The sequence below is a fragment of the Eretmochelys imbricata genome, chromosome 7 (genome assembly GCF_965152235.1).
Source record: "Eretmochelys imbricata isolate rEreImb1 chromosome 7, rEreImb1.hap1, whole genome shotgun sequence".
Lineage (NCBI taxonomy): Eukaryota > Metazoa > Chordata > Testudines > Cheloniidae > Eretmochelys > Eretmochelys imbricata.
The window spans coordinates 104,411,448-104,426,406 of NC_135578.1; the positions used below are offsets into that span (position 1 = coordinate 104,411,448).

Genomic DNA, 14,959 nt, shown 5'->3' on the forward strand with positions numbered 1-14,959 from the left:
GAGTAACAGCCGTGTTAGTTTGTATTTGCAAAAAGAAAAGGAGTACTTGTGGCACCTTAGAGACTAACCAATTTATTTAAGCATAAGCTTTCGTGAGCTACAGCATCCGATGAAGTGAGCTGTAGCTCACGAAAGCTCATGCTCAAATAAATTGGTTAGTCTCTAAGGTGCCACAAATACTCCTTTTCTTTTTTCAGATCATTCAGTCTACTTAGTTCATCTGAGCCATTTGAACTTTAGAACTTTCCTGACTAATCATTTTTCTAGGCTTTACACCAGACTCTATGATCTTAATGTCGCCTTGTCACTAAGTCAACAATGCCAGGAGAGCTCTGCCTATCCAGGTTCAGCCTTAAGAAAACAGAAGAATCTGGCTTGCCAACATTGTCCTAACTTGTCCTGTGAAAGGCTGTATTCTCTGGTGGTGCAGGTGAATTTCACTAGTACTCAGTCCATCCAGTCCCTCTCTGGTGATCACCACTGACACTTTGGCATTGTTATAGGGAACACCTGCATTCTGAGGTATAGTTTTGCAGCTTAAGCTTTCCTCAAGACAAACTCCTTCCTATAAATCATCAAGAACTCTGAGCAAGCAAGTCCTGAGTCCACCAAGAACTCTCTGCCTTTGGAGCATTATTGACTGGCTGTAAGTAGATGGACATCATTTCACAAAGGTAGGCATTGATATGGGTTTAAGTAATATTTGAAGTGTGCCTATGCTTTGAAAAGTGTTTCTCAATGGCTCTATATCATATTTATTCTGTTTATGGGAAAAAAGTTTTTCTATTTGCCAGCTCAATATGGGAAGTCAAAGTCAAGCTGCATTCTTCCTGGCTTGTGCAGCATCCTTAGTAATTAAGAGTCTGCAGCCGAAACAGTTCTGTAGATGATGCCCTTGGAACGGAATCTGCTCACTCTCCCATAGCTGTATTGGCTCTGAAGTGTTACTGGGAGTAAAAAGTGGTAAAATCTTATTTTTGTCACCAAAGTGAATAAACCAGACTCTGAATACAGGTCTGTTCAGTAAGAAGGTGCCTTTTTACAATCATTTTTCTGACCATAACTGCACTTTAAGTTGAGATCTCCCAGTGGCTTAAGATATGAGTGATTCTTTTTGTGCCATTATCATGGTCCTCCACAAGAAGTTTCGTGCAGCCTGAATGGTGGTATCAAAGCCATCAGTGGGTTTTCCCATGTCTCCTTTCACTGTTTCTGTGTCAGTATCACATAGCAAATCAGATATTTGCAGGAGTCCATGATCCTCATGGTCTAGTCAATTAGAAAGCATAGCTGCCACCTCTGAGTAGCAGCCCAACACTCTTCTAGTTTGCTGGGTTCTTATCCATCAGTTGGTATTTGCTGCTTGCAGTTACTAATTTTGCTCTTTTTTCCCCTTTCAGTTGCCAAGAAGGAAAATGCAAAAGCACTGCCAGCACAACATCCTTAATCTGAGAAGGAACAGCAACTGAGATGACTTGGACAAACCACCTCTGACCCTCTCCTGTCATTTCTCTCTATCCCTTTCCGCTGTTTGTTTGTAAGGGAGTCTTTCCCCTGCCACTCCTATTCCTTAAGAGCAAGGGGACAATAAACTGATGTTGTTTTTCACTGACCAGATGGTGTATCATTTTCCTTTAATTACTCTTAATTCTTTCTGTTTAAATTTGTACCTAGAGATGGGCTCCAACCAAAATATTCAGATCTGGGTCTGCGTTTAGATTTCAGACTCTCCCAGCCTTTGGGGATATTTGTATTTAAGGTTTTGTGTTTGGCTCATTATAAAGATCAGGGCTGTTTGCAAAATTTGAAGGCATTTTGCATTTGAAGGTTTGCATTTTGATATCTGCTCGCTCCAAGTGCAGGGGTGTTTGGGACCAGGACTTGGTTCAGGCCCATCTCTACTTGCTTTAGTTATTTATATGTGATTGTGGGTAACAGTTGTTGTTCTTGCGATTTAGGGATAATCATGGAACTCACAAGTGGGGTTGCACGTGGTCATTCCTAATAACTGAAAGCTGCCATGCGTTCTATTTACAGTGCAGCTCGTTTGAAGGTGTGCTTGCAGAACTATAACAATAAATCTTTGGCTCTGCCTATCGCTGTCATTAGCATAGCTGTAGAGGACAACCGCTTAGTCTAGAACTATCCTGTACTGGCAATTATCCTCCCCACTTGAGTGATACGGGTTTCTTTGAAGAGAACCTCTCTCCTTCATTAAGATGTTAAACATAAATGAAGAGATCATGTGGGTTAGAGAGCCAAGCACAGCTGCAGAGCTTCTGTCTTCTTAAACACCAACATTTATTACTTTGCCCTTTGTTATATGTGTAGTTTAAGTGTTAAATCAAGGCAAGTCTTTTACTTATTAATTGTGAAAGTGTATCTTTATCTTGTTAGCCAAGCAAAACGTTATGGTGTCGCTGCCACTGGCAGGAAAACTGGGAGACTTCATAGTCCTGCTTTTTTTTTTTATGGCTGAACCATTAAGTCAAGACAAAATTATATTCTCATGATAGAATTGTTCCTCTCTACACAATTAAAGTGGTTCTTTTTTATTTATTGAAATCTTTCGCAACACTTGACAGCTACCTGTGTTATATCAGTTCCCTTTATGGTGGTGAGGCTGAATCACTGTTCTCCATGGTTAAGTTGAAGAGGAATGCTGTGGAAAGGAGTGTCGCCTCTTATCATAGAAAGAAGTAGTGTCTTGTTTCTTGGCAAAGAGCTACATGCTGAACTGTAATGAAATGGCAGGAGGATTGTGGTTCCCCTACTATAAATATTACAACTAAATCCTAGATTTGGGTGTAATAGGTTACTATATTTTTTATAAACTTTACTTTTTCCTTAACATAGCTTTTCCATCTAAACAGATTCAGATAAATGACCAAACACACAATAAGTCATGAGGTAAAATGAATTAGAAAAGTGTTTAGGAGACAGTTGGAACTGGGGTTGGGAAAAGATTTATAACAATCCTTTATCCTTGCCCGTTACCTTTCATCTTTTATCCAAGGCTCTCCAGAGGCCAGATCCAAAGCCCTTGGAAGTTAGTGAAAAGACTCTCATTGACTACTATGAATTTGAGTCAGTCTCAATGAACTTTACAAATATTAATCAAGCCTTGCAATATGCCTTGTGAGGTAGATAAGTATTATAGCCATTTTACAGATGGAGAATCTAAGGGCTGGTCTACACTAACTCTGTAAGTTGATCTAAATTATGGTGGTTCAGTTACATAAGTTATGTAACTGAAGTCGATGTAATGTAGGTTGCCTTACAGAGATGTCTACACCGTGCTATGTTAATGGGAGAGTGCCCTCCCATCGACTTAGAGTGTCTTCACCAGACCTGCTAAATTGACACCGCTGCATTGATCAGAGCAGTGCTGGTTTAACCAGTAGTGTAGATATGGCCTAAGACTGATACAGCTTGGGCTTGTGTGATGTAAAATACTCTTCTCGGCCCCAGAATGGTGGTAGGGATGTTTTATTGTGCTGTGTAGATTTTCTCCTCCTAAATGAAAACATTCTTCATCAATTATTTTGCAGAGTGTCAGAAACAGACCTAAATTACTCTAGAAAGGGGGCAGAATACACAGAACTGAGCCCCTATCGTCTCCACTACAGAAGTTAAATTATTTCCTGAAAGATTGAGGAAATGAGACCACATGTCAAATAATTATTAGAATAAACTTTAAACATACAGGGTTTTCCAAAATAGAAAAAAAAATGAAGTAAACATCAAAGTGAATATAGACCTCTATCATTTCAGATGCTGATTCTGAGATATCTAAATTGCACAGAATGAGGATCGATTTGAACTGTAGCCTTTAATATCTCCATTCTTATCAGAATCTCTTTCTATTAATATTTAGTCAGCCTTCCAGTTTTGTTTGAAACCTTCTAGGGAAGTATGGCTGTTATCACATGGACAGTCTCCCCTGACTGGGCAGAAGTATTACACAATATTTATAGCTTTAATTATGCCTTTCAGCACATAACTACTGTCCCATACAAATTTTCTGGAGCAATTTGGATTCCTGTGAGAATGCTGGTTGACTTCTAATTTTTGTTTTAAATCTACAGGATGACTTGGAACTGGGAATTTTTTTTGTGTTGCACAGCTCTGTCTGTGCTTATGCCGTCCTCTGATGACATACCTGCTATACTTTGAAGAGTATGTGCCTGATTCTGACACCCTTATGTGTGATGTAAAAACACCTCATGCCAAAAGAGGTCCCGCTGACTTCAGCAGAACCATTTACTGAGTAATGGACTAGTGAGCACGGGTAAGGGTATCAGAATCTGGTCATAGAAGCAAAGAGAGACTGAAATCTTCAGTATACTGGCCAAATTCTAGCAGAGCACTGCGTACATAAAGCACTCTTCAGAAAACCCTCCTATGCTAAGGAAAGCTAATCCTTCAAAATTCCAGGTAAGAAGTTGGGGATGGACATTTTGGGGCAGGGTGTTTGGCTTGCATGCTTTTGAACCTAGAGTCCCATATTCAGCGGTGGTTTTGCTGCATGTAGAGATTATAATCTGTGTAAAGGGGAGGGGATTTTTGTGTGTATATGGGGCTCCATTGCCAGTCAGAATATGGGTGTAGAATCTGGCCTAAGGGGACTTGGTTTGGACAATGAAACTTGTACATTGTCTAAAACTTGTCAAATAAGATTTGCAAACTGAGTAATTGTTCACATACATGATCTTCAAGTTTGTGATTTTCGGCTATGTGGAAGTGAGGTTTGCATTTTCCACAGTGAAGCCCCACTGCTTTTCCTCTTTGAGAGCCACTGGTGTAAAAATTACTTGTTCCCTTCTATGTCTCACATTCATTTTTCTGTAACTTTACTCGTGGTGTTATTTGCAACGGCTGGATTGCATTTACTGACCTCTCTTGCCCTGGTACAAGGAAAATGTTGCCTTTTCAGCAGTCTTCTAAATAGTAGCTGCCAAAAGATGAACTTAGCTTGGAGACTTGGCCTCACCTACCCTTTCTTATTGAAGCAGATATTTGAGTTGGACTTGGATATAAAGAGCTATTTTGTCACATTTTGCAGTATGGTGATGTGGAAGCTTTTCACAAATGGCCAAATTTGTTCTCAGTTACACTAGTGTAGCTTTGGAGTATTTCTATTGATTTCTGTAGAGTTAACTCAAGAGTTACATAAAGAGCAAATTCTGGACCTAAGTATTTTTATTCCATCACATTTCACAAAGTTTTGAAATTTCACAAAGCTTGTTACAGATTCAGAAGTGGATGGCAATTCTTAGGATGAGCAAAGAGATTTGATTCAGAAAGGAAAATGACTGGTTCATTTATTCTTTCCTTTTCTTTTAACAGACACTGTTATATGTTTTGCAAAGCAAAACAGATGCCTGAATTGATTTTACTCTTGCAGTAATCAAAGGAACATCACCATGAGAGTATTTCATTCAAAAATTGAATCTTAGTTCAATCACTTCAGCTATGCTAAACACAGCTTTTTCACTGACTTTTTTTAGCAACCAAATTATTAAAAAAATCAATGCGGAAATGCAATCTGTATTCCAAAATCTATCAAATTTTACTGTTTTTGAGATATATAAAAATGTAAAATAAGGATCAATTTCTGATTTTCTGTATCCTCTTCTTATAAATGGATTTTATGGTAGACTTTCTACTGAGAGATAAATTATTTGCAGCTGAGTAATTTTTGAATTTGTTCTGTACAGAGGGTCACTGTTACAAGAGAGTTTGAAATCTGTGTTTGCTGGTAAAGCACACATACTTCCCCACATTCTTCAGGGTAGAGAGTATGGAGGACAGGGTGGTATATGTGTACGTCATATTAAGTATTGGTCATGCTCCCTTCAGTCATGGCATAGTAGCTGAAATATGTTACAGCTTAATACATCTCTATGGTGGAGCCTCTTTTCCATACTTTTCATTGTGGTTGATGAAGGAGATGCAACTTTGAATAAATTGTAGGGTTTTTCCTAGTGTTTCATTGCTGAATTTGGAGCTGTATTCTTTGCATACCCAAAACTTCCATGGAGGCCACAGTAATATTTGCCTGAATGAGAACAGCAGCACTGAGACTGTAATCATTACAGGCATAATGTATGGTATTCTTTCATTTACTGGGCATTACCTTTTAATCCCACGAATGAACCTTTGTCTGACCAACTCGATTATTGCAAATACACAAAAGAGTGCTTCATGTCACTTAGGGGCTAAGAAAGGAGCTTCCCCCTGACCTTGTTGGCTGAAAGGATGATGGTGGCCAAGACATGGGACCAAGAGATTGAGAAGACAGAGCAAATGTGGGATCTTAGGGCGCTAAACTGGACTCTGAGGACTAAAAGGGCAGAGAGGAGGGAATAAAGTATTGTCAGTATTGTTTTGTCAAAATATCAGTTGCAAAATTGTTCCATAGTTTTCATTCATTCCTATCAGTATGGAATCTAATCTAAAAGTATCTAAGTATCTGCCTATAGTATCAGTCTGATTCTCTACCTGCCTCCCATACAGGGTGAAATCCATTTCACCTTCGTAAAGCCCAGGTATCTATGTGGGTGAGTTCACAGATGCTGGGGAGCTGGAATGTACCCCCCCCCCCAACCCAAGGCCAGAGTTCAGAGCAGCTGCCATTCCAGTTTATAGGATGGAATAATGGCCATGGCCTCTCTGCACAGTTGCACAGGGTAGTGATGCCACTGGATCTGTGTACAGGTAGATTTGTTGACCAGACCCTCATTGTATAAAGTCCTTTGAGATTTACTGATGACAAATGTTATATAAAAGAGAACGGTTTTGTTATTATTATTGTGGCCTTGCACACAAGACTATGTGGGACTGGCTCAGAGAGCTTTTTGCCGCATGCAGAGGATGTTTCACCATTGGATGCCTGGTGCACCCCGGTTTGGGGCTTATGTGGTGCAGAGGTCCTTTAACTGGCCCTCTGCATCGTGGAGAAATCTCTCCCCTAGAGAACAGTGATGGTGCGGTCTGATATCATGTTCAGAATCCTTGTACTGACATGAGTTTGGGATAGCTGCTTTACTCACAGGTGGCAAAGTTTTACAGGTCATTACAAGCGAGTGCAGATAAAACTTCTGTGCCACACCACCTTGTATTCTATATATACCACATATGTTACATACTATTTTAGAAATGTTTTAGAAGGGTTTTTAAATGTTTTCATGCTTTTTTTTATCCTTCAGCCAGTAAAGCCAGGCTTCCCTAGTTACCAGAACCACTTCGTGCTTCAGTTTCTTCATCCGTAAAGTGGGGACAATAATAGCTACCCAATTTTGTAGACTGCTTTGAGCAGTGTGGATGAAAAGAGCTAGTTGTAATCAAGCGAAGACATGATCCATGAAGAAGGGCCAGTAAATTGTAGGTAGAGGAAATACATTTCTGAATCATGAAGGAGGTTCTGCTGTGTGATGACATGCGCAACAATTTATTTGTTCATTAATTAATTTGGCAGTAACAAGAGAAATGTACCATTAATTTACAGTATCAACAGCAAAAAATTGTAGACTAGCCTTAAGAAACTCTTCTGGCCATTGATGTTAATTGATAAAATAATACAAATTATGTAGGGTGTTGGCTTCACTTCTAAGTTTCAACACGGGTTACCTCTATCTTCAAACAGCATGAACATTTGTTTTGGCGTTTGATCACAAGACCTAGTGGCCTTACGTGACACTTAGCAATATTGGTTTCTTCTTCTCATAATGCTGTTTGCTCGAAGAACAACACTTGGTTGCTGTGTGTATTGTCCCAGAGAGCAGATTTAAGATAACCCTGATTCCTCCTATAAAACTGTCAGGGCTACTACATGTGCTTCCACTCAGTCTGAATTTAGAAGTGGTAAATATGGGGGAAATTATTTGCTTGATGTTTCCAATTTCCATGAACTTAGTACTGTTGCTAGAGATAATACTAAAGGCAGATATAACCATGTCCGCAATATATTTCTAGGTATGGTTATAGGACCAGTGGTTTTCAATAGTATTCAGCTGGGTGGTAGTTGGGGAGGGACATAGTTTATACCAAAAAGTAAATGTGAAGAAGGTAAGGGGAAGATTTGGACACATTATCATATTGAGTTTGCCTATGCATTAGTTCTCCGTAATGTAGCACTCTGCCCATAGCATTTCTGTTGCAGAAGTGAGTCCTAAGAAATCAGGAGGTATAAATAACCTTTGGCAGAAGTCGTGGAGTATAAAGAACAAACATGAGCAGAAAAGTAATTCACTTTGCCTCCAGAAGGACTGATCACGGGTGTAAACATGAAATTTGCATCGAGTTTTATAAAAAAGAAAGCCCTTAGCTATTGCCACTGAACTGCAATATACTCACAGAAACACAGCAAGCACAAAGAAGACTAAAGAGAAGTGATACACCCTCCCTTATGACATGTAGCACTGGAGCCCTATGAAACTCTCTCTCCCATTGTCCCACAACATGAGATTTTTCTGCTTCTGTTTTAAGGGGACACTGTCCAGCAGTATAGGCCTAAAATTTTGGTTTTGTAGAAAGCAAGGGTTTTATAAGACTGTGATAAGGCATAAAAATACTCCTTAAGTCCAAAAAGAGCCTTTCACATGGGTGATCAAGATGGGGATATAAAAGCAAACAAGCTGTTGTAGTAGCGGTTATCTACGGGGAAAGGTGTGACGCTTTTCTCCCAGCTTGCTAAAAGCTGGGAAGACCTTGGGGGTTGTTACCGCATGTTCTGAGACTTTGTTCTTATCTTTGAATCTTTGTGTTAATAAAGCCAGCCCTGAAGAAAGGGACTTGAACTGGACTATAGTTTGGGCTTTTATTTTACCTTTCCTAGCTAGTATACCTGCACCACTAGTTTACACAGACTCAATGTGAACTGAAGTGTTGGCTTTTTTTTTGGAAAATTTTGTAAATTTCGGTGGTTATAGCAGTTCTGAGATCTAAACTTTCCCATGCAGCCTGGAGAAACCCAGACATAATAGCACTGTGCTGGTGCAGGAGAACCAGAACATGACGTTTCACTGTCTGAGCTGGGTAAAGCATGAAAAGTAAATATGCAGCAAAAATGCAAATTATATTTTGAAATGTCTTTCCATTTTAGTAATCTACTCAACCTTGAAGGTCCACTGGAAAGGAATCTTAGGGTGACATTGCATTGTGCTGTCTGTAGTGTAATATTATGTCATTAAAGTCTTCCCTGAGCCACAGATGGCTCATCAGGCTGACATGGCTTTAGGCATGTCAGTTTCCATAGCCACAGGTACAGATGGGAGTGATGTGGTGAGCATCACTTCCAGCCACCTTTGACTTCCCTAACCTATGGATCAGGTATCCCTTTTGCAGCTGGGTGAACTGGAAGCAGACTGTCAGTGTGAAATTGAGTGAGACTAAAATCCACAACCTCCAGGATTGTAGTCAAGCACCTTGACCACTTGGCTACCACACTTTGATGCACTCTGATTATAGCAAAGGAGTACTTGTAGCACCTTGGAGACTCTAGGGTACCGATGTGGGGACCTGCATGAAAGACCCCCTAAGCTTATTCTTACCAGCTTAGGTTAAAAACTTCCCCAAGGTACAAACTTTGCCTTGTCCTTGAACAGTATGCTGTCACCACCAAATGATTTAAACAAAGAACAGGGAAAGAGACCACTTGGAGACATCTTCCCCCAAAATATCCCCCCAAGCCCTACACCCCCTTTCCTGGGGAAGCCTTGATAATAATATCCTCACCAATTGGTACAGGTGAACACAGACCCAAGCTCACAAAAGCTTATGCTCAAATAAATTTGTTAGTCTCTAAGGTGCCACAAGTCCTCTTTTTCTTTTTGCAAATACAGACTAACACGGCTGCTACTCTGAAATCTGATTATAGTGGCTCTCTGTGTCTCCAGTCTGTGCTGCCTAGTCTTTCTTCCTCCTGGCTGCTGAGAGGTAAGAGGAGTGTCTGTCTCCTGTATATGTCTTTTCTCTGTCTGCTTCTGAGCTGCTTGTTCCTTGTAACGTCTTGGTTCATTTGCTCAGCACTATCATGCTACTTCCTGTGTGTTAAGTGGTGGGGACAGTGCACTTATGATAGGCATTCTTATGATAGGCTTACCTGGGAACAGGCAGAGTAAGAAAGTTCTGATTAAATGTGTGAACCCTGCAAGAACTGATTGTAGGGCCCAAAATGAGTATTACAGACTTAGGTGTTATCAGCAAATAGAAATAGGCCAAAGTTGGAATGCCGTGGAAAATTGAGCTGTGCTGTAAGTGGATGGAACTTCACTGAAATCAGTGGAGTTGTGCCTGCTTACCTCAGGGCTGAATTTAGCTCCTTGCATCTGATTCCATTTGAATTTCAAAGTTGGGTGCAATGGGGTTTTCCTCTGAATCTCTGGATCTGAACCCACCACTGAGGTTCTGGTATATGGCTGGACTCAAAAGTGCAGGAGGCCTTTTTTCCAGATCTATTTCAGATTCAGTCCAAGATGGTGGAAAACTAATGAGATTAACTGGTCTAGTGAGATTTCAGTCAGTTTGGTGATGAAATCTCACCAGAACAGTTCACAAGATGTCAGCACTAACTCTAGCTCAGGTTCTGCCTTAAACTCAGCTTAAGCCTAATCTTGATCCAGGTATGAATATTATCTCCTCATCTCATTGCAACTGAGGAAAATGTATTGTTTTAAAATATTTGGTTTTTATCTAAATAAGTGTCTCTTTAGAAACATCGGCCCAATTGAAAACTGAAGCCTACACCTACAATAGACAAGAAAACCGTACACAAATATATACACTGGCTTTCTTCAAAAAGAGAAAAGTTAATAAAAAGAAGGTAGAAAGCCTGAGGGACATTCTGTTTCTTGTATCATTGGTTTTCATAAATAGGGCATGACAGGGCATGGCTGTGCTCAGGTCACACCTTGCCTCAGGAGTGTTATGAGGCAGGATGGGAAGCCAAAGATTACATTTCAGTGGAAAGTTTGACTTTTCTCTTGGTGGCAAGGGTTTTGAAAAATCTATCATCAAGTGGTAGTTAAAACAAAGGAGTCCAAGTTGAAAATAGACCACCCATGAGTGGACAAACTGAGGGAGACCTGAACAGAAGGAGAACTTCAGATGATCTTAAAACCCAGTTTAGAAGACCCTACGGTTTCTCTTTTTTGCACATAGGGAGCTTATTATTATTATTATACTGTTGCCACATTCTGAAATCCTCACTTATGGCCAGACCAAGATGCCTTGGGGGCACGCAGAACAGAGTACACCATAGTATGTCCAACCAAGGAAGAGTCCTTTTGCCTGAACTTGTCATTGTTGCTGCCTCCTGGGTAGTGCAGTCTTAGGTGTGTATAGGACCTTGTTGCAGAAGCATTAATCATTACCTTAGGGAAAGATAATTATTCGTAGAGAAATCATGCCGTATTAATAAGGAACTTTGCTTAACTGTTTGAATGTTGCTGAGTGTTCCAGGCACTGTACATCCTAACTTTCCTCTTACTTATAATCAATAATAATGATACTTTGCATTTGTATAACACTTTCCATTTGATGATCTCAAAGCACTTGAGAAACACACTGAATTCAACCTCATGACACCTCTGGAAAGAGGGGAAATATAGTTACCCCCATTTTATAGTTGGGGGAAACAGATACACGGAGAGATCAAATGACTTACCGCTGATGACCCAGGAAGTTTGTGGCAGAACAAAACCAAAATGCAAATATCACCATTCCAAGTCCTGTGGTTTAACCATTCTCTCTTCTCTATGCCTACAGAATGGTAACGGCAGCACAGAGATTAGCAGTGAAAGAGTTAAATCATTACTGTGAACTGGATCTTGAAGTTTCCCAGGGACTGTCTCCTGAAGTGGGAGGGATTTATGGAGCTACAGAATGGGTAGGGTCTTTGGCCTCCCAACCCAGTGGATCGTGGTGGTCAGAGAAGTAGGGAAGCTGCAGTCTAGCAGAGAGAGAAGATATCCACATGGAGGGCTGGCCACTTTGCAAAATTCTACTGGAGCTGTGGCATTGGCTGAGTAGCACTAGCAGCCACAGATCATGGTTAAAGCAGATCAGATTTGGAGAGGGAGCTCAGCAATTCTGGTGGCTGTAAGTCAGCACTGGTGTTAATGTCACGTGGTTAAGTACTGTTGCACCATCTTGTGGGATGGGATGTGGCACAGGAAAGAACAAGAACAAGAGAGTAAGTATACCTGAAAGGTATCATCTATGTCCCCGAGCAGGCCCTGAGCCATCCTGGAAGGGATGGACAGCTGGTATCAGCTCTCTCTCCCTCTTTCCCTCTCTGCCCCCTTGAGGGGAGGGGGAACCAGAAGGGACACAGATCTTCCTGCAGAAGAAGGGAGGCAGATAGGGGAATCCCAGCTTGGACAGCTCTTCTCCAGTTAGGTGCTGCTCGACCTACTGACAGGAAGGCTTGGAGCCCTATAAACTCCTAGCCAGGCCCCAGCTCCTGCTGCTCCCACTTCAGATTCTCCCACCCAACAAGTCTTCATTTCACCAGCCACTGAAGAGGCAGGAAGGGGAGGAACTCTGGTGGAGCTCTGCACCTCTTCCCTTACCCCCAATCCCAACAGAAGAGAGGAAAAAGAACTCTCCTTCTTGTGTTAGTGGAGGACGGGGAGCTGTGGCTCTCACAAGCTCCCTCTTACTTTAATGTCTGTTGAGCAACTCCCTTGCTGGTTTGACGCCAACGTACCTTGTTCAGCATCCCTAATGTCAGGGCTCAGGCCTCTGTGAAGTCACTAACTCAGCCATTTCAACTTGCTGGCCTTTTCTCAAGGACAGGCCTCTGATGTCACTGACTCAACAGTGCTTGTTTGGTGGTCTGATGTCAGTGCATAGGCCTTTGTGGTATCATTGACTCATCTCCTTTAGCTGGCTAGGCTTATGTCAAGGTGGAGGAATCTCCGAGGGGAATGACTTTAGCTTATTGGTCAAATGTCAGGGGAGGTCATTGGCTCAGTAGTCTACCTTGTAGTGCAGATGCCAAGGCACAGGCCTCTGGGAGCTTACTGTCCAAGTGCTCAAGTTTTCTGGATTGATGTCAAAGCTAAGGCCTCATTGAGGTCACTAGTTCAGTAACTTTAGTATGTTGGGATGATATTAAGAGACAGGCTTCTGGAAGCGCTCTCTCATACCTCTAGCTTGCTGGTCTGAAGCCAAGGTGTGCATCTTTGTCAAGTTACTGGCTCAGCCCCTTTCCCTTTAGAGGCCTGTGTTGAAGTAAAGGCCTCTGTGTGGTTACTTGATGTGCACTTGCAGCTTGCTGGTCCGATGTCAAGGGACAAGCCATGCTGATGTCACTGGATGAGTACTTCCAGCTTGACGGCCTTTGTGAGGTTATTGCTCAGCTCCCACAGCTGGTTACATGTAGAGGTCAAGGCAGAGGACTCTCTGAAGTTACTGACCAGTAACTAGAGGTTACTGAGATTACCTCTAGATTGCTGGTCTGATGTCAAGGAATAGGCCTTTATGAGGTCTTTGGATCAAGAACCTTAAGCTTTTGGGGTATATGCGATGGCCTAGCGTTTTGTGAGGCCTCTGGCTCTGGATTGATAGGATGATGCAAAGCTACAGTGAGCTCAGTGCCCTTCATTTGTTGGGCTGATGTGGAAGCACTGGTCTCTGTAAGGTTACTGGCTCAGCACAGAAAGCACCTAGCAACAAAGGCAGCATTATCTCTTTAGCCGATGGATCTTTGTTCGGACATTTATGAGACAGATGATTCTCTGCTCCATGCCCAACCACAATACATCTAGGAGACTTGACCCTATAAAATAGTAGTGGGGACTTCCATGGGGATCACCTGGAAGAGGAGATGAATCAGCAGAGCCACAGCTATTCTGGGTAGGGTCTCCTAAGTTTCCTCTTTGTTTCCACAAGCAAAGGAGATGCTGGGATATTACAGGTAGAAATGCTAATTTTAAACCTGATTCCCACCCCCTCCTATAGGCTGAAAATAGCTGCAAGTGTGGCATTACAGAAACACTACATACTCCAGAAATGTTATAAGCCTGTGAAAAGAATAGCTTTGAGATTGGCATTTTGTATTTCTCTCGTATTTGCACAAAGTTTACGTGACTATTGGAAAGCAGCTTTCTTTAAGAAAGTGGCCTCTCTCTCACAGGACCAAGAAAGGCTAGGAAAGGTTTGCGTTTTTTTACAGTTATTAAAGTCAGCAAATCACATAAAATACCACATAAGTGGTCAAGACACCAGTGAGAGTTTGTCTAGGCACCCCTTGCCTATGTACTAGTCTTCATAACAAAAATACTTGTAAGCAGTAGGAGTTTCCTCTATGTTCTGGCCCCCAAATTTCCTTCCCACCACTATGACATAGCAGGCTCTGTGCTGGTTGTTTGCCAGGCTGCATTTCTAGTAGTGCTATATGGATTTGGTTGGCAAAGTGCTTTGGGATCCTGCCTACAAAACACTTGACAGTGGCTAAGCAGAAGGGAGGCCATTATATATCAAATATGATTGTTTCAGTGTCACTTTGTCCTCCTTCCCACACATCTGTTTGTTTATCTTCATCTATTGCTCCCATGTCATAGGTTTAGATTGTTAGCTCTTTAAGGCAGGGACAGTCTACACAGAGCCTAGCACAATGGGGTGCCCATCCCTGAATGGGACCTCTAAGTGCTACCAGAATATAAATACATATATGATAAATAATACTAAAATGCTGTAATATAGAGATGTAAATCACTGGGATGTGCTAGTTAGTGCTTCTGTAGCTTGCCTGCTACAGGAGAGATTCAGAAGTGCACAGCTGTGGGTCACAGCCCCGATACTGTGTATAGGTTAAGCAGGTTCTTCTTTAGCTCAAGCTTTAGGAGGCTGTGCATTTATAGGAGCACTTGAGTTCTATCTCTGCTATTGATGTGAAGTTCTGAACAGCGTGCCGCAGAGTAACAACTGGGCAGACTGCGGCTTTGTTGTC

The 14,959-nt window shown here is 41.6% G+C and overlaps 1 protein-coding gene across 4 annotated transcripts in view; it reads left to right on the top strand.

Annotated features, from left to right (window-relative positions):
• FAM53B (family with sequence similarity 53 member B) overlaps positions 1-14,959 on the top strand; it is a 124,074-nt gene that overhangs the window by 17,288 nt on the left and 91,827 nt on the right. Inside the window, exons 2-3 of one of the 4 annotated variants that reach the window (XR_013346719.1) lie at positions 207-674; positions 1,401-1,603. The exons of 1 other annotated variant lie outside the window; for it this stretch is intronic. The gene's annotated coding sequence lies outside the window, so the exon portion shown is untranslated. Of the gene's footprint in view, positions 1-157; positions 675-1,400; positions 1,604-14,959 lie in introns of those variants that run through there. 2 more of the 4 variants (XR_013346718.1, XR_013346720.1) reach the window with 2 other exon arrangements.